Source organism: Felis catus, chromosome E2, assembly GCF_018350175.1.
Source record: "Felis catus isolate Fca126 chromosome E2, F.catus_Fca126_mat1.0, whole genome shotgun sequence".
Lineage (NCBI taxonomy): Eukaryota > Metazoa > Chordata > Mammalia > Carnivora > Felidae > Felis > Felis catus.
Window position 1 is genome coordinate 30,846,736 of NC_058382.1, and position 25,121 is coordinate 30,871,856.

General features: G+C 39.5%; 1 protein-coding gene across 7 annotated transcripts in view; it reads left to right on the forward strand.

The window, feature by feature from the left end:
- CHD9 (chromodomain helicase DNA binding protein 9) overlaps positions 1-25,121 on the forward strand; it is a 236,562-nt gene that overhangs the window by 52,623 nt on the left and 158,818 nt on the right. For 2 of the 7 annotated variants that reach the window (XM_045046394.1, XM_045046400.1), the window contains exon 1: positions 24,165-24,818. The exons of 1 other annotated variant lie outside the window; for it this stretch is intronic. The gene's annotated coding sequence lies outside the window, so the exon portion shown is untranslated. Of the gene's footprint in view, positions 1-957; positions 1,107-24,163; positions 24,819-25,121 lie in introns of those variants that run through there. 4 more of the 7 variants (XM_045046397.1, XM_045046399.1, XM_045046395.1 and 1 more) reach the window with 4 other exon arrangements.

The following is a 25,121-nucleotide window of genomic DNA, read 5'->3' on the forward strand; positions in this document are numbered from 1 at the left end:
CAGGTGCTTAGCACCTGGGCAGAATCGCTGCATCATCGCGGCGCCCCTCTCCCTGCTCCGATTTTACAGCACGGGCGTGTGTCACGGCGGTGGCCGAGCAGGAGAAGGACGCGGGTCCGAACCCACGCCGTTTGAAAAGGGAGGCTCAGGAAACCCTCTCGGTTCCCGGCTGGCCCCGGGCTGGCCCCGGGCTGGCGGAGAGGTGCCCAGCGCGTGAGTGACCTCGGCGCCGACCCCGCCACTGGTCAGCTCGCGGCCGGGGCGTGCCCGCCGGGCCTGACGTGGCGGCGGGGCCGCGGGGAGGGGAGAGGCCGTCGCGAGGGCGCGGCCTGACGTGGCGGCCGCGGCGGGGCGGCGAGGGGAGCCCGGGCCACTGCACTGCCCCGCGCTCCGGCCAGAGGGCGCCCGGCGCCAACACTTCCCCGCCCCGAGGCCGCGCGGGGCTCCGGGAGTAACCGCAGCGGCGATTGGGTCGGCGGCGCGGCGAGGCCATGTTGGAGCGGGGCGGCGACCCCGCCTCCCGCCGTCCTCCGCCCCGGGTCGGGCCGGGCCGCGGGGGGAAGCGGAGCGGCGAGAGGGATCCTCCCTCCCGGGTCGCCCGACGCGGCGGGAGCGACGGCGGGAGCGGCCGCGGTCACGGCCGCCCCTCCGAGCCCCGGCCAATCAGCGGCGCGGGCACAAATATGCAAATGGCGCGCCGGTGCTGCCGGAGTGCCGCTCGCAGGGGCTGGTGGGGTCGCGCTGGGGGAGTGAACTGGGCCAATCAGGCGGGTGCGTGGCGGCGCGGGGGAGGCGGTGCCCCTTCACTCCTCCCTCCTCTCCCTCCCGGCCCCGCGCTGACAGGGGGGCCTGGCCGCGCCGCCGGTAAGTGCCGCCGCCGCCCGCCGTTGCCACCCGCCGCCCCAGGCGTGGGGAGGAAGCCCGGGGGGCACCGCGGGGCAGCGGTCGCTGTTCAACTGGTGGGGAGAGGCGGGGGCGGGCTCTGTCAGCCGGGTGGTCGCCTGAGGCCGCCCCCGCCCGGCCAGCCGCGCGTGTCAGTCTCGGTCGAGGCGGGGGGCGGCGGGGGCGCCTCAGTCATGGCGAAGCCCGAGAGCCAGCGAGCGGCGGTGAGTACGTGCCGCCGCCGCCGCCGCCGCCGCTCGGCCGGGGGTAGGTAGGTGGTGGTGGTGGTGGTTGGGGCGGGGGGGGGGGTGGTCGGGGCAGGCCGGGCCGCACCGCCGCCGCTGGAGGTGAGGGGCCCGCGCCCGGGGACGGCGGGGCGCGCGGGGAGGCCGGGGAGGGGGCGCTGCCCGCACGTGCGGCCCAGCCCGCCCGCGGCCCGCCCCGCGCCTGTCATGGCTGCGGGCTGCTGCCCCCGCCCCCCCTCCCCTCCCCTCCCCGCTGCCCGCAGACCCCGGGGTCGGGACCCGGCCGCCGCGCCTGTTGCGTCGGGCGGAGGTGAGGGCAGGGTGGGCAGGGCCCGGCGTCCCCGCCCCGCGCGAGGTCGGGGCCTCCCGGCCCGCCCGCTTCCCCTCCCGAGGGTCGGGCTTCCCTCCATCCTGCAGCCTCTTCCCCCGCCCGCCCGCCCGCCCTCTCGCCTCCGTGACTCATGACAGGGCGTCCCGCGCGAGCTGGGTGCCCCCGAGCCCGGGACGCCCCCGGCGCTTTCCCGGGCCCTGCCGGCCGGGTTCCGACCGCACTGCCCCCACCCCCACCCCGCTGGGATCCCTGGCCCCGAGCGGCAGCCTCGAGGGCCGCTCCACGTCTGCAGCGGGGCCCGGAGCCCGCCGCCGCTTTCTTGGGCTCTGGGTGTGGGACGTGATGGGTGGTTCCAGGGCTGTCTTCGCGGACATCCATCCCGAAGCCAAGCACGACCCGGAAAGCCCGGGTGTCTTACTGGCCTGTCGTCGCAGTCGCCAGCTCAGAGTGGTTTCTGTTTGTTCCTTTTTTAGTTCTGTTTTGCTTTTTTTTTTTTTTTTCAGAAAAATAAAACTTTTCAGAACAAAGTAGACCAAAAATTTCTTAAATTGTGGTATTAACAGTGTTCCATAGTTAACTTCTCCTGGGAGTCTGGGGTTGACACTACTGTGACTTTTACCCATTGTGTGAAATGCTCAGAACTACCTCAGAATTATCCCGTATTAAATAAAGTTTATTTTCATTAATAAAATCACTATCACATTTTAGTTTCTCAGTTTTGCATGCTACTTTCCACCTTTTCCCTTTCTCTGATTTCAGACTCCAGTTCTACTTAACCAACTACCACCTTGAAGGGGGGAATAAGGGCTTCTCTTGTGTAATAGTACTCTACCTAAACTGTGCATAATTGCACAGGTACTTTTCAAAAGAATGGCTAGGTCCACAAACACTTTAATGTACAGAAGGTGAACTTACCTGGGGTGCGTGCGGGTGGGGGACTCCACATTGCAGAGGGAGCAGTGTGTGGGTGGGCACGAGTGTGTGTGTGTTGGTCTTTGGGGAGAGGGGGTTTCAGTGCAAAAGGATGAACATAGCGTTTCTTCATTTCTGTTAGATTTACACAACTTGAAATTAAGTGGGACTTTTTGCTAATAGTACAGAGTCTTCCGTAGGATACATACTGGATAAATATTTGTTAACTGAAAAACATCTATTGCTCTAAGCAAGTTAAACATGCATTTTGTATCTTCCAGGACTTCGCCTTTGCTTGTATTGCTTAGACACTTCACATTAAGTAGTTACAGTGTAGTACAAGGTATTAGCAGGTCTCAGCCCTTAGTGAGTTTCCTGAAAACCACAGATCATATAATACAGACATGAAGTGCTTTGGGAGAAAAATTTTAAAGAATTGCCTCCCAGATTAGATTCAGGTATCTTTGTCATTCTGGACGGTTTTAGGAGAGTGGTTGTTGTAGAATTAAAAAACAAAAACCTTGTGATTGAATAACTAGGAGAAAATATCCTAAGGACATAAGAAATAGCATTAGGAAAATAAATTGTTAAGCCTTCTTGATTTAGAAGGAGTTCTGATTGGAGAGAATCAGGTTTTGTCAGTTTACTAGCTGTGTAGCTGTACTCAAGTTTCGTAACTTCTGTGAACCTAAGTTTTCTTGAGTTTTACAGTTCTGTGATTCTGAGTGTCCCAAGAGATATGTCCTCTGAAATATAAAACTTACGCCTGGGTTGAAGTGTATAGAAAGGCAGAGGTTTTGAAACAAATAGTGGTATAGTTGGCCTTAGCTGAAAAGAACATTTTTAAAGAATAAGGTCACGTGGGAGGCATGAATAAAGATAAGAAAGCAGTGTTGTTAAAAAAAAAAAATCCCATGATATAAGATTAATAAAATCATAGAATTTTCAACTTGGAAGTATCTTTAGAAACTTTTAACTCCAAACCCATTTTCTGATGTAACCGAATGCCTTCTATAAGACATTGAACTAGACGTTGGCACTTTACCTATGGAAACAAGGTAGAAGTCAAGGAGGGGCTTAATGTATAAAATTAAGAGTCAGGAACTGAAGAAGAATGACAGAAGTGAAATGTATTGAAGTTTCAATAGTAAAATAAAAATTTTGGTACATATGAACATTTTAGATATTATGAAGGGTTAGATGTGTTTGTCACTGATACAAATGTAGTAGAAGTAAAAGTCAACCAAATACTTTGACAGAGAAGACAAAAACGAAATCCTAGAGAAGTCAAAGTATGAAGGAAAAATAAATATGACTGAAATAGTATATACGCTGGGGAAATAAAGACCATTGGTAAGAACATGGAAACTTAAGGCATTTGGTTAGACTGAAAATGAATTATGAAACTAATAATGAAAGCTTGCTGTCATAAGTGAAAAACTTTGAAAGCCAAAAATTGGAATCAGAAGAGATTTATGAACACTGAGGAGATAGACCGATTTTACTGTAACCTTTTAAATGTTTTGTAGCTGTCTTGGTGTTGAGATGATTAACATGTCTTAACCATATTCAGATTTCTTACATGATAGAAGATTTAGCTTTTTTACACTAATTTACTTTGTGAATATAAGTTGCCACATTCCAGTTTTATAACTGTCTTCTGACACTGTGTTTCTGTTTACTTGTTTGGGCTTTGCTCCCCTACATTCTGCCCCTGAATTTTACCAGTCTGAATACTCAGGTCAGATTCCACCCTGTGAATAAGGTCATCTTTTGTCATTGTGGCCCTTAGGGATTTCTCCTTCCCATGACCATAGCATTATAATTTGTCTCACTTATTTGACGTATCACGTACAACTTCCTGACATTCCCCCTACTGTATTGGTTTTAATTTTGCGGGAACACCTTTGGCTCTTCCCTTTTAGAAACAGTTGGGTGCACTTGGCTCCATAGCTCAGGAGTTAGAGCACTGGTCTTGTAGAAACAGTTGGAAAGCTGATCAAGTGATTAAGGGGAAACCCAGAGAAGCGGAAGCCACTTTAAGCTATAATTTATTCTCTGAACTCCAGGTCACTCACATGCATTGATTCATTAAAAAGATTTATTTATTAAGAGATTCCTTTATTTAGTTATTTATTATATTGCATAATTTATTTATCCCTGCCTTTGTAGAATTTACAGTCTAATAGTGGGAACAGTCTAATAATGGGCATGTAAATAACAAATGTAAAGTTACTGTTTATGATGAATTCAGTAAAGGAAAAGAATGCTATGAGAGAAAAATGGGGAGGGTTTGAGACTGGTCAGAGAAGGCCTCTTTTAGGTAGTGATATTTTTTAAGTCAAGACAAAGATTAAGAAGCTAGATAGGGAAAGGTTTTCTTGGAAGAGAAAATATGAAGGCAAGAAAGAACTTAATTATGTTGGAAGAAATGAAAGAAATTCAAAGTGGCAGGAGTATAATAATCAAGGAAAACCATGTAAGATGAGAGATAGGCAGAGTGCAGATCATACAGGGCCTTGCAGGGCACATTAAAGACTTGGATTTTACTGAGGATGTTACAGTGAGTCATTGAAGATTTTGAAGCAAAGATTTTGAATGCCTTAGATTTTAAGACTAATACTAGTTAAGAACGGATTAGAGAAAGGCGAAATGGAAGCAAAGACTACTACGTACAGTCGTTGAGGTAAGCTGATGGGAGCTGGCCCTAGGGTAGCAATATCATCTAGTTTGATAGAACTGAGAGTCCCGGGGGAGTTGACAACTTCATGACAGATTGGAGGTTAAAGGAAAGGTGTCAGAGTGACCTCCAGGTTCCTGGCTTGAGGACCTAGAAAGATGGTGGTGAGATTTTCTGAGTTGAACATGAGGGGAAAAAGAAGTTTGGCAAGAAATTAAGCTTTGAACACCATTCCAGGCAAGAGCTTTAGAAGGCAGAGTGAGGGGAGGGGGACTACCTTTATCAGACGGATCTGTGCCTCCGCTACAGTAGGTTTAGCTGTATACGCAACACCACACCATCACCGTACTCTTAGCGTGTATGTTGAGAAGAAAAAGCAAGCTTCATATTTATGTTAGAAGAATTAGGAACTTGAAATGATCTTAATTTTTAACAATACACTTCAGTTTTTGAAAGTTGATTTGTGAAAAAAGCTTTAATACAGTTCTTTGTAAAATATAATAATACAGACTATATTAGATAAGAAGGTTTGAGAAAAAAAATTAACCTGAATGTAGTATCAGATGGGTTTGGATATTATTTGGGTGATGGCACAGAATACAAGTCTTGTAATCTTGATGTTCTCAAGAAAGTGGCACTCTTTAAAGTTATTAGCTTGTAGGCAGCCTGATATTAAATTTATCATTTTTAATGAGGCTTCTGGTGCTTATGAGTAAAAATCCTAAGTGCAGGCCATTAGGAGCTATTATTTATCAAATAACTGTAGATGATGATATTTCTTATAATTTGTCATTACTAACTAAGCAAATAGTAAGTTTAAAAAAAAAACTTTAAAACTTAAAAATGATTTTTTTTAATGTTTATTTTTGAGAGAGAGACAGAGCGTGAGGTGGGGAGGGGCAGGGAGAGAGAGGGAGACACAGAATCCAAAGCAGGCTCCAGGCTCTGAGCTGTTGGCACAGAGCCCTATGTGGAGCTTGAACCTGCAAACCATGAGATCATGACATGAGCCGAAGTCAGACGCTTAACTGACTGAGCCACCCAGGCGCCCTTAAAACTTTTTTTAACCAGCAATTTTAAATATTGTTATTGCCTCAAAGGGACATAGTTTGAAATCTGAAGGGAAAAATAAAGATCATTTTTCTTGTTCAGTGGTTATATCAGTTTAGTTTACTTGACTAAGCAGCAGCAGTATAAAGTATATTGAATTTTATTCTCTTAGAAATCAGTGGCTATGCTTCTGAAAGATAACTGCTAATATATCTTATTCTTATATAAGAAGAAGGGAAAAATGGTTCAGATAATGGGTAGGTTTCATATATTTTACATAAATTTTGTTTTATCTTAAAATTTTGTGCTTTTTACATACTGAATAAAAGGTACTTTTTCATGGAATTAACTGGAATTCCATATATTTATGTATTTTGTAGTTATCTTTGCAGTGTTTATCTTTAGGCGATTAAATATTTATTAATTAACATTTTTTCTTCCAGTCAAGGAGCTGGACAGCTTTACCTAAAACAAACCTAGGAATTAAAGATTATAGATTTGGTGTACTGATTCAGTCTGTTTTATCGATGAAGAAATTGAGCTCCAGAGAAACTGAGTTGCCTGAGGTTTCTGGTATTAAGGAATATTTTATTTTAGAGGTTGCTTAAGTTAGCGAATTCACTGACTACACTTAGTTCTAATCTGGTGAGCACATGTTAAAATCAGTAGTATACAAAGTTTACTTGAGTCCTTGCAGAGACCATCCTATATTTGCTTACCAATATTGTTTTGAATGACATGTACTCTAAATAATGACATAAATACTTATTTATGATTCATCTTGTTTCCGTTAGGTTTTTTATTTTTATTTTTTGATAAGTTATGACATTCAGAAAACTGTATGAGTCATAAGTTTATAGCTTTATGATTTATTACAAAGTAAACACATCTCTGTGACCACTACCCAGGTCAAGGAATAGAATGTTACGGGCACTCCAGAAGCTCCTCTCTTCCTCCCTTCCAGTTATCACCCTCTTTCAGCCTCCCAGAGGTAACTGCCATGCTGACTTCTAAAACCAAAGAGTAGTTTTGGCTGTTTTTGAGCTTTATGTAAGTGAAATCACATGGTATGTGGTTTTTTGCTTAATATTATGTCTGAAACTAATTTGTGTTTTTCTGTGCAGAAGTAGTTCATTCATTCTCATTGCTATTGATTCTAATGGATGATGGACATGTTTTCAGTTTGGAACTGTTATGAATAATACTGATACGAACATTTCTGTACATGCCTTTTGGTGGGCACACATATGCACACATTTCTGTGGCATATATATTTCTAGAAGTGGAAAAGCTGGTCATGGGTATGCATATATTCAACTCTACCAATAAAGCCATATCATTTTCCAGATTTGTTGTTCCAGATTATGCTCCTTTTAGCAGTGTATGAGAATGCCAGTTACTTTATATTCAGTTATGTGGTTTGATTAAAATACTATTACACGGTATTTGAAAAATCTTGTGCTATTTTAAAAAAATCTCCAATGGTGGATATTTGGTGATGAATAGCTATTTCTTCCTAAATGAGACATAGTATAAAGAAATATGAAGTAGCAAATCTAAAGATTTTCAGTCCACAAATGAGTACCTATGGTGTGCCTGTTGGATTACAGCATATTCAAACAAAACATAGTTTTTTGTTTTCAAAGCTATAGTCAAATAACTTCTGAAAGATAACTTCTAATATATCTTATTCTTTTATAAGAAGAGGGAAAAAGTGTTAGGATAATGATTAAGTTTCATATACTTTGCATAAATTTTTTTTTCCAAAAATTTTTTTAATGTTTATTTATTTTTGAGAGAGGGAGAGACGACAGAGTGTGAGCTGGGGAGGGGCAGAGAGAGAGGGAGTCACAGAATCCGAAGCAGGCTCCAGGCTCTGAGCCATCAGCCCAGAGCCTGACGCGGGGCTCGAACTCACGGACCGCGAGATCGTGACCTGAGCCGAAGTTGGACGCTCAACCGACTGAGCCACCCAAGTACCCCAAATTTTGTTTTATCTTAAACAGTGTCTTTTCTTGATCCTTAAAAATATTTGGTTGTGGAATACAGTGAATAGTACAGCATTTTAGGGGATATCGTTTGGAAAGAATGAAAAAATAACATGTGTCTATAACTTAAAGAAATCTTGAAGGAAATGGGAAAGAACTTTTGGTCAAAGTGAATTTGGTAACTATTAGGTGAAATGTACATGATACTTTGAAAGAAGGCCCTGGGGAAGGAGGAGGGAAAGTATTATAAGGTTGTGTATTATTCCTGAGACGAATGGTGGGTGTTGTGTCAGAAATGACCAAAGCTCAAAGTGCTACTAACAGGGACATGCATCATTAGGTAAATAGGGACCCCAGCTATTGCTTCCTTGGTATGCTTGTGGTCAGATACTTCAAGGAAGGCAATGAGATGCTATATGGTCTCATTAAAGTAGTGGGAAATTGAGTTTTATATCTTTATTTTATATCAGTAGTAAGAAAAACATTTTAAATAATTTATAGTATTCCAAAAAAAAAAAAAGGAATTGAGTTTCTGAAGGATTTGAATGTGAAATCGCATTTTAGAAGACATGTTGACGAAGATGTGTCAACATTTGACTAAATTCGAAATGCTAAGTGGATTTGATAGAAATAAAGTGACTGCATAGAAACTTAAGTCTATTACACTACCTTAAATGAATCAGAAAGGCAAGGGGAGCTATAAGAAAGGAAATCCAAGATAGTGTGTGTCATAGAAGCTGAAATAATTTCCAGAAGGCAGAGGGGTTACTTGAACTGAGTTCAGAAAACATTTAAACAGCTTTTGTTATGGGCCAAGCAGGGTCTTAGCTGGTACCATGGATGAATAAGTCACGGGCCTTGTTCTTTGAGCATCTGGTGCCTAAATAGTATATGATAGATGCAGACGCATGGATGATTGGAGGCTTCTTATAGAAGGTTGCGTTTTTGAGGTTAGCTTCTGTCACTTGCTTAGTGGTGGCAAGTGTTTCCTAGTGGTCAGAGGGATTGAGAGAACATTTGGATTTGTCTAGGAACTTATTAGTCGCCCTTCAAAATATAGTTGCAGTATTTTTATGGGAGCAGAGACTAAAATACAAGAGGTTAACTGGTAAGTGGGTATTTGGAAAATGGAGGCAGTGGATCACTTATTCTCAATATTTGTTACTGAACAGAAGGGAGGATAGACATGAGATGATTTTGTTTGTACCTTTTTGTTAAGGTAGGTCTGAAGACCCACTGCTGAGTTAAAAAGGAAGCAGGTAATTGCAAGGGGATGATTAAAGATCCTAAACAGAGTTGAAATGTATGTGGGTATAAGTTGCTTAAAAGCTAGATGGAATGGTAATAAGAGGTGAAAGGTTTACTGACTCTTTGGAAAAGAGTCAGTCATACTTCCTCTTCTGAGAATCGCTAGAAGAAAAAGACCAGATGCAAAGAGAGATACATGCTTCTGAAAAGATGATTGGTGAGTTTCAACTGGAAAACCTCAGAAGACTAAGGAAGAGGCAAAATTATCCTTGGGTGAGATTGGGGAAGTTCCAGTTGAAGGCTTGGGGAGAGAAAACATAGAGATGGCCTAGAAGCATAGGGAAATGAATCTAGACATTTCTGAGCAAAAGAAAGCATGGACCATACTGAAGGTACAGGTTGGTATTAGAACTGTATCAGGCATATAATAAATACTATAAATATGCAAAATATTAATTGGATTGAATTGGACTGAGATCTAGAGGTCAAATTACAGTGGTGTTAATATAGTATGGTGGGTTGAGCAAATGGTCATGAGAATATTGAAGATGAGGGGGACAGCATGAGAGATCATTAGCAAAGAATCTGAGTAGGTGTGGGGAAGCTTAATGGTCATGGGAGAGTTTGACTCTTGGGAAATCAGAAACGAGTTGACAGGTATGAGAGGGAAAGCTGCATTTAACTATGTGCCTACTATATTTTAGGAACTTTGAATGTATTTCTAAACCATGCAACAACCCTGCAAATTAGGTGATAATAATCAACTTGGGTCTCAATTTTTAGTGTATTTTAAACTTTAGAAAGTTGTGCATTTAAGTCAATTTCCTGTTTTTGATATTAAATGAAATTTATTTGGCTTTATAATACATATTTATGCTTAATTTGATTAGGGATATGATTGATGTTTAGGACTATTTCAGTTAAACAACTTGACTCCCTGGCAACCGGGAAATTTATAATCTGTTTTCAGTATCAGCCCCGAATTATCCTCAGTCCAGTCACCTTTTACTAAAAGTAGAGATGAGATTATGTTTCAAAGATTTCCCTTTCTGTAAGATGCAAAGCAAGACTAAATTAAGTGTGAATGCCAATAAAGTAATTGAATTTAGTAAATCATTATCTGCAGACGGAGATGTTAACATAAACATTAAAATGAATGCTATCTACATTACTGATTTTCAGGTCTTTTAAAGCAAGGAGTCCCCCCCGCCCTTTTTTTTTTTTTTAAGATTTTATTTTTAAGTAATCTCTACACCCAATGTGGGGCTCAAATTTACAACCCTGAGATCAAGACTCCATGCTCTACCAACTGAGCCAGTCAGGTGCCCCTGAATCCCTTGTTTTTTAAAAATCCTACTAGAAAGCTCAATCTGTAAGATACATAAAAACAGAATACTCAGGGTGAAATCTTTTATTGGTGGGGTAGTGGGGGAGGGGGAGGTCCAATCTCTTACTTTCAGTGACTAAAGATTACCCAGTGCCCTAAAGAGCACAGATTGCAAACTGTTTACAGTGTTTTAGGTGGATTATTATACAATAGTTCTATGAGATAGTACTATTAGTATCCCCATTTTACAGGTGAAGAAACTGAGATTCAAAATGATTATGTGATTTGCCTAAGATTACACAGCTAGTAAGTGATAAAGCCAAGATTCCATGCTTTCACTAGTCTTATTTTCAGAGCCCGTACTTTTTTTTTTTTTTAATTTTTTTTTTTTCAACGTTTATTTATTTTTGGGACAGAGAGAGACAGAGCATGAACGGGGGAGGGGCAGAGAGAGAGGGAGACACAGAATCTGAAACAGGCTCCAGGCTCCGAGCCATCAGCCCAGAGCCCGACGCGGGGCTCAAACTCACGGACCGCGAGATCGTGACCTGGCTGAAGTCGGACGCTTAACTGACTGCGCCACCCAGGCGCCCCCAGAGCCCGTACTTTAACTGCTCTGCTATACAGAACCCTTTGTAGAATCACTTCTCAATGAAAATAGGATTCTTTGAGGGATAATTGGGAATTAAACTTTATTTTTATTTTTAAAAAAATTTTTTTTAATGTTTATTTATTTTTGAGAGAGAGACAGCGACAGAGCTCCAGACGCAGAAGGGCAGAGAGAGAAGGAGACACAGAATCAAAGCAGGCTCCACGTTCTGAGCTGTCAGCACAGAGCCTGACACGGGGCTCGAACTCATGAACCATGATGAGATCATGACCTGAGCCGAAGTCGGCCGCTTAACCGACTGAGCCACCCAGGCGCCCCGAGAATTAAACTTTAAATTGGATCACTGAGGCATTTTTTTATGGTAAAATATACATAACATAAAATATACTATTTTAAACATTTTTAAGTGGACAGTTCAGTGGGAGCTTCATAAAAAATGATATATTGTTGCTTAAAAGAATAGTTTTGAATCTCAGCTTTGGAGTAACTATTAAGGGTTGATGAGTTTTGTTTTATGTTATGACATTATTGAATTCTTGAAAGCATTTGAATATTTACTGTGTGCCAGGAATTGTGCTGGTAGATGCTAGGGATATAAAGATGAATAAGAACTAATCTCTGCATTCATCTTTAGTAGACAAGACAGATTTACTAAATTAGACCTTCTAAAGTAGACATTCTAGGTGTACTACTAGACCCAGAACAGTAATACGGTGTGTAAGTTATGGGAAAATGAGTGCTTACCAGTTCGAGGAGAGAGAGAGAGAGAGAAAGGGAGAGTGTCTGTGTGTGTGTACACGTACATTTACATACAGGCTTCCTAGAAATAGTAGAACTTGAGTTTAATCTAAAAGACATTACTTATCAAGTGAAGGAAGGTGGGAGGTGGGGGTCAGTGTTGTAGGCGTAGAGAACTTCTTTTAAAAAAAAATTTTTTTTTTCAACGTTTATTTATTTTTGGGACAGAGAGAGACAGAGCCTGAACGGGGGAGGGGCAGAGAGAGAGGGAGACACAGAATCTGAAACAGGCTCCAGGCTCTGAGCCATCAGCCCAGAGCCCGACGCGGGGCTCGAACTCACGGACCGCGAGATCGTGACCTGGCTGAAGTTGGACGCTTAACCGACTGCGCCACCCAGGCGCCCCGAGAACTTCTTGTACATATTAATGGAGATAGGAGAAAGTTTGTATTCAGGCCAACATTTCAACATGGTTGAGCATGGATTACCTATGGGAGAAGAGAAGCAAATAAGGGTGGAGGGGCATTGATATCTTTAGGAAGAGAATAAAAAGAACCAAGTATATATGTTAGGAGGGCGAAGGCAGATATAGGCATATGATGATACTGTTGATTTGTATAAATATTTTTTAAATCATTTGGAAACTAAGTACAATCAGATATAACAGGCTTGGATCTTAGCAGTTTTTGAGCAAATTAACGTAGCGTCATCAGTTCTTAGTTCTGCAGGTCAGTGAAAGGGAAATACATATCTGTCGAGCATTTACCATGTTTTGGGACTTTGGATCTGTTCTTCTGAACTCTGGAATAACCCTGTCAAGTAGATGATCACCTAAGGGAAACAGACTGAGAGGTTCCAAGAACTGCTCAAGGTTATGCAGTTTAGAGAGATGGCAGTTGGAAACCTTGGGGTCCTTCAGCTCTACATTTGCTGCTGACTTACCTTTGCCACATATGGTCCTAATTGACTAGTGAATCTATTTTATTATTAAACAGTTGAAGTTAGATATATTGCAGTGAGATTAATCCAACACGTGTTGATGATACATACAGCAGAGTTAAGGATGGGATTTAATAGAACAGTATAAACAAATACAGAGATTGGCATATAAGACATTAAAGTCTTTTATTCTATGGGCTTCTTTCATGATTTTGTGTATGTACATTAATAGAACAACCTCAGGATTTAATTGTTAGTTAGCTGTTGAAAATAATTTAGAAGGATGTCCTTCTGGATAACTTTCAAATTGGTGTATATTTTTGTTGGGTTCTAATTTTTGCTAATACGCATGTTGTTATATGTTAAGGTCATATTAGCCTGAAAAATTAAAAGATGAGGATATTTCTACAACTTAATAGAATGTCTTTCACATAAGTTTTTAAAGGAATTTCACATATAGAAGGTAATAATTGATGTCTTCAAAAAGCATGGTCTTTTTTTTTTTTAATTTTTTTTTTCAACGTTTATTTATTTTTGGGACAGAGAGAGACAGAGCATGAACGGGGGAGGGGCAGAGAGAGAGGGAGACACAGAATCGGAAACAGGCTCCAGGCTCTGAGCCATCAGCCCAGAGCCTGACGCGGGGCTCGAACTCCCGGACCGCGAGATCGTGACCTGGCTGAAGTCGGACGCTTAACCGACTGCGCCACCCAGGCGCCCCAAGCATGGTCTTTTTAAAATTAAAAACTTTTAAAAATTTAATTTCAGTCAGTTTTTATTTTAGAATATGGGGCCCCACCACTTTAAAGTCTTCCTTGCTTTTTTTCCTTGATGAGAATTTTAAAATTTTTTTCCTGATGGAGCTTACATCTCTAGTTTGGTTGGGGTAATTTTTAAAAAATTTCCTTCTTGGAAGTCTATAGAATTTTTATAACTTTTGAATATGTGAATGGAAAGTAAACTACAGTATACAATGTTGAGTTATAAGATACCTTCACAGGCATCTTATCGAAACCTGTCATTGATGAGGAAACTGAAGTCCAGAGGGCTAACTGTGTCGTCACACATTCAGTTACTGTCAGAGATTAGAATTTTGGTCTCCTGATAAGGGAAAAACAAATAATACTAATAGGTTTTAGTCTATAGTTCGGGGTAAAGAATTTTTTCTTTTGGATCCTGTTAGCCTACTTTGAAAATGTCTGTGTAGGCTTATAAGTAACTGTTAGGTAAATTAAGAAGAGACATACTTAATATCCATATTAAAGAATTACTTTCAGAGTACTTTGGGTAGAAGTTTTCTTTTTTAATTTTATTTTTAAAAATTTATTTATTTTTGAGAGACAGAGACAGAGAGACAGAATCTGCAGCAGGCTCTAGGCTGTCAGCACAGAGCCCGACTCGGCTCGAACCCAAGAACTGTGAGATCATGACCTGAGCCAAAGTCAGACACTCAACCGACTGAGCCACCCCCAGGTGCTCCTTGGGTAGAAGTTTTCTAACCATTTGAGGGCTGAAAATTGGGTCACAGTTTGTGATTTGCTATTCAGATGTCTTTTATTACTGCACTTCCCATGTAAAAAAAGCTGAACATACTACCAAAGGGTAGATTCTACAGCATGTCATGCTTCTTATTCAAAAAGAACTTGAGGGGCGTCTGGGTGGCGCAGTCGGTTAAGCGTCCGACTTCAGCCAGGTCACGATCTCGCGGTCCGTGAGTTCGAGCCCCGCGTCAGGCTCTGGGCTGATGGCTCAGAGCCTGGAGCCTGTTTCCGATTCTGTGTCTCCCTCTCTCTCTGCCCCTCCCCCGTTCATGCTCTGTCTCTCTCTGTCCCAAAAAATAAATAAAAACGTTGAAAAAAAAATTTAAAAAAACAAAAAGAACTTGAGAAATACTTGGGGGGGAGGGGAGCAATAAACATTGGGCCATAATACACATGCACTGGAATATTATTCAGCCTTTAAAAGAAGGGCAATTCTGACACATACTACAAAATGGATGAATCTTGAGGAGATTAGGCTAAGTGAAATAACCCAGTCACATGCAAATACTGTATGGTTCCACTTATGTCAGGTATCTAGAATAGTCAAATTCCTAGAAAGAGAAAGTAGAATGGTGGTTGCCAGGGATGTGGGGAGGGAGAAATGAGGAATTGTTTAATTGATGCATGGTTTCAAATTTGCAAGATGAAAAAGAGAGTGTGTGCACAATGTGAATATATGTTAAAAGGTTCTGAATTGTACCCCTAAAAAATGGTTAATTAAGGTTGTAAGTTTTTTGCTTATATATGTTTTACCGTAATTAAATATAAAAAATATTTTTTACATGGACCATAAACTCCAATGTCCAGGTAACTAGTGTTGCCATTGTTTAAAAAAAAGTTTCATGTAAGATTTTTTAAAAGAACAAAAACAATTTCTGCCTTATGTAGCATTCCCTTTCCCCAAGCAAAAAGAAAAATTGGTCCATTCCATGAGTATTTATTGACTACTTACTATATTTTATATACTTATTATATACTTATATAATAAGTACTAGGGATACATCATATAAAAATTTTCGACGTAGAACTTACATTTTATGGGAAGCATAAGCTTTAAACATGATAAATATATAAAATATATAGAATGTTAGCCAGTGCTAAGGTAGAAAAATAAAGCAGGGAAGGGGAATATCCCGTATTGGACAGGAAATGGGGACATTTCATTTCTTTCTTTCTTTCTTTTTTTTTTTTAAATTTTTTTTCAACGTTTTTTTAAATTTATTTTTGGGACAGAGAGAGACAGAGCATGAAAGGGGGAGGGGCAGAGAGAGAGGGAGACACAGAATCGGAAACCGGCTCCAGGCTCCAAGCCATCAGCCCAGAGCCTGACTCGGGACTCGAACTCACGGACCGCGAGATCGTGACCTGGCTGAAGTCGGACGCTTAACCGACTGCGCCACCCAGGCGCCCCTCATTTATTTATTTTTAATGTTTATTTATTTTGAGAGATAGAGAGTGAGCGGTTGGGGGTGGGGGGCAGAAACAGATGGAGACAGAGAATCCAAAGCAGGCTTTGCACCATCAGCATGGAGCCTAATACAGGGCTCAAACCCACCATCTGTGAGATCGGGACCTGAGCCAAAATCAAGAGTCAGCGCTTAACCAACTGAGCCACCCAGGTGCCCTGGAAATGGTGACATTTTAGATAGGGTGGTCAAGAAGGGCCTCAGTGAGAAAGTTACTTTTGAAGAAAGAACTGGATGAAATGAAAGAAGACTGTACATAGCAAGTGCAAAGGCCTTGAGGAAAAAACATGTCTGGCTTTTTTAATTAAAAATATTTTTTAAGGGGTGCCTGGGTGGCTCAGTCAGTTGAGCGTCCTTCTTCGGCTCAGGTTATTATCTCACAGTTCATGAGTCCTGCATCGGGCTCTGTGCCAACAGCTCAGGGCCTGGAGCCTGCTTCCAGTTCTGTGTCTCCCTCTCTCTCTGCCCCTCCCCCACTTGCACTCTGTCTCTCCCTGCCTCTCAAAAATAAAGAAACGTAATAAAATTGTTTTTAATATTTTTAAAAGTTTATTTTGCAAGAATGAGTGAGCAGAGGAGGTGCATAAAGAGAGAGAGAGAATCTCAAGCAGGCTCTTCGCCGTCAGTGCAGAGCCTGACGCAGGGCTGTATCTCACAACCATGCCCCGAAATCAAGAGTTGGTCCTTTAACCAACTGAGCCACCCAGGTACCCTTTAATAAAAAATATTTTTAAATTTAAATTAAATTTTTAATGTGTTATGTGTAAAATTCAGTGGCATTATTTCCACTGACAATATTGTGTAACCTTCACTACTGTCTTCCGTTTCTTCCCTACCTCCCTAAACAGAAACTACTCATTAAGAGGTAACTCCTTATTTTTCCCTCTCCCTAGCCTCTGGTAATCTCTAATCCTTTTATCTGTATGAATTTGCCTATTCCACATATTCTAAATATTTTGTATAGTGGAATCATATAATATTTTCCCTTTTGTGTCTACTTATTATACTTAGCATAATGTTTTCTAGGTTCATCCACATTGTAGCAGGTATCAGAACTCTATCCCCTTTTTATGGTTGGATCACATTCCATTTTAGGTATCTACCAGATTTTGTTCATTCGTCTGTTGATGGATACTTGGACTGTTTTCAACTTTTGGCTGTTGTGAATAATGCCGCTATGAACTTTTGCATATAAATATTTGGGTCTCTGTTTCTAATTCTTTGGGGTGTATAGTTTGTATCTAGAAGTAGAATTCCTGGGTTATATGGTAATTCTTTAACTTTTTAAGGAACAACCACACTTTTTCATAGTGGCTGTGCCATTTTACATTACTAATGGCAATGTAGGAGTATTCCAACTTTCCCACATCTTTTCAAACACTTGTTACTTTTCATTTTTAAAATAATATTCCTAGTAGTTGTGAAGTGAAATCTTATTGTGATTTTGATTTGCGTTCTCCTAATGACTGATGTTGAGTATCTCTGTTAATTGGGCATGCCTACATCTTCTTTGGATAAATGTTTATTGAAGTCCTTTGTCCATTTTAAAATTGGGTTGAGTATAGTAGTGAGTTTTTGGGAGTTCTTTATAAATTCTAGATATTGGGGCGCCTGGGTGGCTCAGTCGGTTAAGCGGCTGACTTTGGCTCAGGTCATGATCTTGCGGTCCGTGAGTTCGAGCCCCGCGTCAGGCTCTGTGCTGACAGCTCAGAACCTGGAGCCTATTTCAGATTCTGTGTCTCCCTCTCTCTGACCCTTCCCCGTTCATGCTCTCTCTCTGTCTCAAAAATAAACGTTAAAAAAATTTTTTTTTAGAAATAATAAATTCTAGATATTAAACTTTTATCAGATACATAATTTGCAAATATTTTCTCCCATTCTGTGGGTTGTCTTTTTACTCTGTTGATAGTATTCTTTGGTGCACAAGTTTTTAATTTTTATGAAGTTCAATTTATCTTTTTTTCTTCTTTTATTACCTGTGCTTTTGATATTATATTTAAGAAACCATTGCTAATCCAGAGTCATGAAGATTTGCCCCTATGGTTTTTTCTAATAGTGTTACAGTTTTAGCTCTTAAATTTAGATCTTTGATATATTTCAGTTGATTTTTTTTATGGTGTAAGTTAAGAGTTCAGCTTTATTCCTTTGCATGTGGCCCTCCAGTTTTCCCAACATCAGTTGTAGAAGAGACTATTTTTTCCCCATTGAATGTTCTTGGCACTCTTGTCAAAAATCAGTTGACCATGTGAAGGTTTACTTTTGGACTTTCCCTACTATTCCATCAGTCTATATTGTCTATCCTTATGCCAATACCACATGTTTTGATTATTGTAGTTTTGTGGTAAGTTTTGAAAGTGGGAAGTGTGGGTCTTCCAACTTTGTTCTTTTTCAATATTGTTTTGGCTCTTCTGGGTCCCTTGAAATTCCATATGAATTTTAGGATGAGTTTTTTTGTATATGCAAAAAATCATTGGAATTTTGATAGAAATTGCATTGAATGTGTTGATTGCTTTGGTATTAATGTCATCTCAACAATATTAAGTCTTCCAGTCCATGTACACAGGATGTTTTTCCATTTATTTAGATCTACCTTAATTCCTTTCAGCAGTGTTTTGTCTTCAAAACAATGTATAGTCTTCAGTGTACACATCTTACATGTCTTTCATTAAATTTATTCCTAAGTATCTTATTTTCTAATGCTATTGTAAATGGAATTGTTTTCTTTCTTCCTTTCTTTCCCTTTCTATTTTATTTTTAAGTAATCTCTATGTTTAAGTAATTCTTTCTCTTTCTTTTCTCTTCTCTTCTCTTCTCTTCTCTTCTCTTCTCTTCTCTTCTCTTCTCTTCTCTTCTCTTCTCTTCTCTTTTCTTTTCTTTCCACCCAATGTGGGACTTAGGCTCTCAACCCTTAGGTCAACAGTCACACACTCTACCAACTGATCCAGACAGGCCCCCCAGTGGAATTGTGTTCTTTATTTCCTTTACATAGTGTTGATTACTGTCTCACAGAAATACAACTGGTTTTTCTGCATAGACTTGTATCCTACAATTTTGCTGAATTTGTTTATTAGCTCTAACAGTTTGTGTGTATGTTTTCTACACACATACAAGATCATGTAATCTGTGAACAGATAATTGTACCTTTTCCTTTCTAATTCAGATGGCTTTTCTTTTACTTTCTTGCCTGTTTTCTCTGGCTAGATCCTTCAGTCTACGTTGAATACAAGTAGTGAAAGTGGGCATCCTTGTCTTGTTCCTGATTTGGGGACAAAAGCTTTCATTCTGTTACTGTTGAGTTTGATGTTAGGTGTTAAGTTGTTTATATAGGGCCTTTATCATATTGAGGAAATTCCTTTCTATTCCTATTTTATTAAGTGTTTTTATCATGAAAGGGTGCTGGAAGGGTAGTAGATTTTGTCATATGCTTTTTTTGCATCAATTGATATGATGATGTTCTTTTACCTTCTTTCTCTTCATGCAGTGTATTATATCGATTGACTTTTGTATGTTAATTACCTTTACACGTGTAGGATAATTCTCACTTTTTCATATAATACACCGTATATGTACATATATGTATAAAATGCTGTGGGATTTGGTCTGCTAATATTTTGTTGACAATTTTTCCATCTATGTTTATAAGAGATATTAGTCTTTAGTGTCTTGTTTTTTGGTTTTGAGTTTTTTGCCTTGTGATGTCTTTGGTTTCATTATCAGGCATAATGTTGGTCTCACAAAATGAGTTAGAAAGTACTTCTACCTTTTTATTTTTGTGGAACAAGTTGAGAAGAATTGGTGGTGTCAATTCTTTAAGTATTTGGTAGAGTTCACTATTAAAGCCATCTGGTCCTGGACTTTTGTCCAGGGAAGTTTGGGAAGTTTTTGATTACAGATTCAATCTTATTTGTTATAGGTCTATTTAGATTTTCAGTTTCTTTTTGAGTCAATTTTTGTAGTTTACATGACATGTAATTTGTTCATTTCATCTAAGTTTATCCAATTTATTGGTGTGTAGTGTTCATATTATTCTTATTTAAAAAGGACTTATTCTTATATAAAAAGGACTTATACAGTACTTCTATAGTCTTATAAGATATGTAATATCCTCTCTTGTTTCTGTTTTTAGTAATTGGGATCTTGTCAATTTTGTTGATCTTTTCAGAGAACTAATGTTAAATTTAATTGATTTTCCTCTTTTGTTTTTCTCTTCTTTATTTCATTTATCTCCGCTCTATTATTTCTTTCTGCTTCCTTTGCATTTAGTTTGCTTATTGCTTTAAAAAAAATTTTTTTTTAATGTCTATTTTTGAGAGACAGAGTGTGAGCGGGGGAGAGGCAGAGAGAGAGGGAGACATTGAATCCAAAGCAGGCTCCAGCCTCCTAGGTGTTAGCAGAGATCCCGAGGTGGGGCTCAAACCCATGAACCTCGAGATCATGACCTGAGCCAAAGTCAGGTGCTCAACCTACTGAGCCACCGAGGTGTCCCAAGTTTGCTTATTTTTTTAAGGTGTACAGTTAGGTTATCAATTTGAGATTTTTTTTAATGCGGTTGTTTACAAGTATAAATTTCCCTTAGACCATTGCTTTTGCTGCATCATAACTTTTGCTTGTGTTTTCATTTTTATTCATCTGAGGGTATTTTCTAGTATCTCTTTATTTTTTATATAGGAGTTTTCACATTTCAATAAGCTGGAAAAATTTTTGCTGATAGCTTTGAAAAGAGAAGCTGTAGGGGAGACATAAGTCTTCAAGAATTTGAAGGTTGTCATAATTAGGTTTGTTTTAAACAATCTTAAAGTACATGCCTAGGAAGGCAGGAGGAAAATTGAACTTCTAAAGAAATTTTTAACAGATATTCAAGTAGTTTCCTTAACAAGAACTGTTCTAGAAGTTCATAGACCTTTTTTTTCTTTTTCTTTTTTTTTAAACAAAGAAATGGTAAATTGAAGTTTGCCAGCTTTTTATTTTGCCAAGTAAAGATATTCTTTAAAATGACAGATAAATATTTCTAGGTACAACTTAAGTGTTTTGGTCACTGTTATTGAGAGAGTTGCTATTTGCTATCCAAAAATAACTTTAAATTTTACCACAGTAAAAAAGTTAATCAAGTGTTAGGCCAGAGAAATTTTGAACAGTGAAATAGCTCCCTATTGCCTCTAGGATAAAGTCCAGATTTCTTAACATGGCTAATTTAAAGCCTTAGATATCTGACCTCTGCTTGCCTCTCAACATCTCTGTTTTGGCTAGTAGTATGCTCTGGCCACACTACACTATTGAGTAGTTCTCTAAATGCTAAGTCCTCCTTTACCTCTGGGCATTTCTTGTAGTGTTTCCACTGTGTCCTTGCCAGTTTTAGGAATAATGCAAGAGAGTGAAAGGATTGTAAAACACCTGTTTCCTATTTTAATAGGGGTTACCGCTTCCTTTATTTAATACAGTACTTTATAATTCACCTTTGAGGCAGACAGGACTGTAGTTAATAGTTTGTGTTGTTATGTTATTTGTTTTCTGTTTTTTGGGTTTTTTTTTTTTTTTTGTTTTTTACAGATGAAAACAAATAGTATGTGATCTTCTCAAAATCATACAGCTAGGAAGTGGAAGAGGCAGGACTCTGGTCTATGTTTCGTTTTAGGTATCATGTTCTTCCTAATTCTTATGCAGTCATCCACTGATTCAGCAAAAATTTATTGTGTGCCTACTAAGCTAGGCAACATACTAAGGATACGAGGATGATAAAGGTGTTCCTTTTTTTTCCCGAGGGTATATAGTCTAGTGGAGAGAAAATAAAAAGAAATATAATACAGATTTATAATGGAGTGTTATTTGTAGTATGCACAGCTTACTAGACAGTTGAATCAGGTGATTCTGAAGCTGAATTTTCTCCAAATATAAATTTGAAATAGCTATGAGTAGCTCATAAACAAAGTAAAAATTAATGTAGCACAAATTTAATGTATAGAAATGCTGAAGAGATGACTAATAGAAAACGAATAATTTGGTAGGGATCAGTGCTCTTCGTATTAAATGGGATGAGACTCTTAATGTGTAGAATTTACTGGGAAGACTACTTCATTTAGTAGAAAAATATTGAGAGATTTATTTGGAGAATACAGAGATGTCTTGGAAAGAAAGCAACTGTTAGATATTGAGGAAGTCAATTTACAATTGAAGTATGTTTATATACATAAATCCTGTTTCAGAACTCATATTCAATGATTTTGTTTTTACTCTTAAGGCCCAGTTCAAGTGTTAGCTCATCTCTATGCCTTTGCCGATCTTCTCCAGAAATAATTAACTGCGATCTAATCTGTGCCACCATAACATAGTGCTGTGTATACATCTCTGCTAAGGCATATATCACTATGTGTTTATGTGTTTTCTTCCCCTCTGGATTATGAACTTTGTGAAGGCAGGGATTCTGTCCTTTTGATGTTTGAATCCGTTTTGTTTGATCCTCAGGTCATTGGCATCCAGTAAATATAGAAATGAAGATAGAGAAGTAATTTCATTTTGATTCTAAATACTTGTCTCAACCTTAGAAGAATTCTGTCCCCCAAATGTATTCTTTTAATGTACTTAATCGATAAGGCCCCCTACAGCAGTACTCCCAACTTACGTTTCTGCCTTTATTTTCTACTTTTCTTCCTTTGTTATATACCCTCTGCAATGGTCATACTGTACTTACTTCCTTCATGCTATTTCTTTATTCCTGAATTCTTTGACCTTCCCTTCCAGTCCTTTTCTAATAAGACTTCTTCAAATGCTAACTGTTCCAAGAAGTTTTTCCTGAATAACTTGCCAAAAATGTTATTTTTATAAATTATCTTCTCGATGAACCTGTGGACACAGTTACCATATTTTATTCAATATGTACTGTGTTTTTCTCGTGCCATTCCCCCCTTTTTCCTCCATTTAAATTCTGAACTTCCTGAGGGCAGAAACTTTTGCAGTTTCTACAGAGTTGCTTTGGATATAATAGACAGTTCATAAATATTTGCCTAATTAAACAACAAGTTAAAACAAGCTTGATGTGGTATTTTCATAAAGTTAGAAAATGGTACATTTACAGAATAAATTACAACACTAGATCTTAAGAACTTAAATGAGCCTTGTGTCAATTGTAGAATAAACTGTTCAAATCAGAAAACATGGCTTTATTAGATTTTTTGTGCATTTTTTTCATAGTTCACCTTCAGTCTCAGTTTTTATAACTAAGGTCGACTACTTACATATATCTTATCACATATGGAATCTGTATCTTCTTAGTATAGTATTGGTGTTTACATTATTAGATGTTCCTCTTATGTACTTACTTTTAGCAAAGCACAGGTAACGTGCTGATAATGTTCTATTTACATGTCTAAATTCCCTCAGGTATCAATTACTACTTATCATCGAGTTTGTGTAGGTTGTTGTTTATCCATAAATGTTTATTGGATGAGAAAATGGCAAACTTGTTCTTTTTGTTTTTAATGTTTTATTTTTTTTTTAATTTTTTTTTTAATGTTTATTTTTGACAGAAAGAGAGAGAGACAGAGCATGAGCGGGGGAGGGGCAGAGAGAGAGGGAGACACAGAATCCGAAGCAGGATCCAGGCTCTGAGCTGTCAGCACAGAGCCCGACGCGAGGCTCGAACTCACAGACCGCGAGATCATGACCTGAGCTGAAGTCGGACGCTCAACCCACTGAGCCACCCAGGCGCCCCTGTTTTATTTATTTTTGAGAGAGAGAGAGAGAGACAGAGCGTGAGCAGGGGAGGGATAGAGAGAGAGGGAGAAACAGAATCCAAAGCAGGCTCCAGGCTCTGAGCTGTCACCGTAGAGCCTGATGTGGGGCTCGAACCCATGAACCATGAGATCATGACCTGAGCCGAAGTCGGATGCTTAACTGACTGACCCACCCAGGTGCCCCCAGACTTGGTTTCTTAATTAAAATGTCTACTTCTCCCATATTTTTGTTAAGCTTCAGGTTATATAAATGTAGAAAACACTCTGCTTTAGCATAATTTACCATCATGTACAAAATTGCAAAGACTGTACCAGTTCTTTCCTGTATGGACTGTTTTGTTACTGCTCTGATATATATTTATTTCCAGAGCAGTTTCCTAAAAATTCTTTAACTGTTTTTTTAAGAACAAATGTATAAGCATATAGTAAATCTGTATAAATTAATAATGTTTTATATTTATTTATATTTAAGTTCACTGTTATCACAGTAAATAGAACTATATGAACTAATGTCATACCTGTCAACATTCAGTTGGGCAGTAGATTTTTATAGTTCTGGGTTCTGAACTCTTGAAGTAATACATTCTCATTATTTAAGAAGTTAATCCTAAGATGCATATTTTTTTCCCCCTTTAATATCTCTGAAATTGGGATGTGTCTCAGTCAGTATTTCCCAGGTGGCTGTCATGGAGTCGTTGTCTGTGTGTACACAAAGTTAGTCATGGTTCTTTATCTTGCCATCGCCTCAGTTGGGCTACGTATAATAGTACCACATGTGTTTGTTATTTAAAATATCTTTACAAATATACTCTGTTTTTCAGTATTTAACCACAGAGGCATTGATTACGTAGAGAGGCACAGAAACAGAGTAGCAGAGCATAAATTTAATATTAGTGAAGCAAATATTTGTTGAAGAAATGACAGCAATTCCACATTTACTTACAGAGCAACAATCAAGTGCTTTATGGACCAAGCAGAGTACCTCAAGGCAGAAGAAATTGTCAGATCCTTTGGAATAAGACTAAGTCTAAAAACCTTTAAAAAGGTCATTTCGTTCATTATAAAATAAAAATGTGAAGTGGTATAGTGCCATAGTTTAATTGACGGCATTTTTTTTTCTTCATGTTATATCAGGTAATGATGTATCTCATATTTGATGATGTATTGGATTTGGTAACTTTCATTGTATCTCATTTTATGTTCCTCTTGATAATCATACATCCATATAAAAGCATAAGACACAGATTTCCCGATTAATGACTTAGGTATACATAAAAGTTCCCTAGTCTGGAGTCTGAAGCTGAAAATAAGATATGGTCCAGAGAAGTGATTTAACCTACCTTATATTTTTCTAATGGCTTTGTTCATTGCAGACCACATAGCCCTTCATCTGTTCCATCTCACAATTATAAAATCTAGAAAAATAATTTTTTTCTG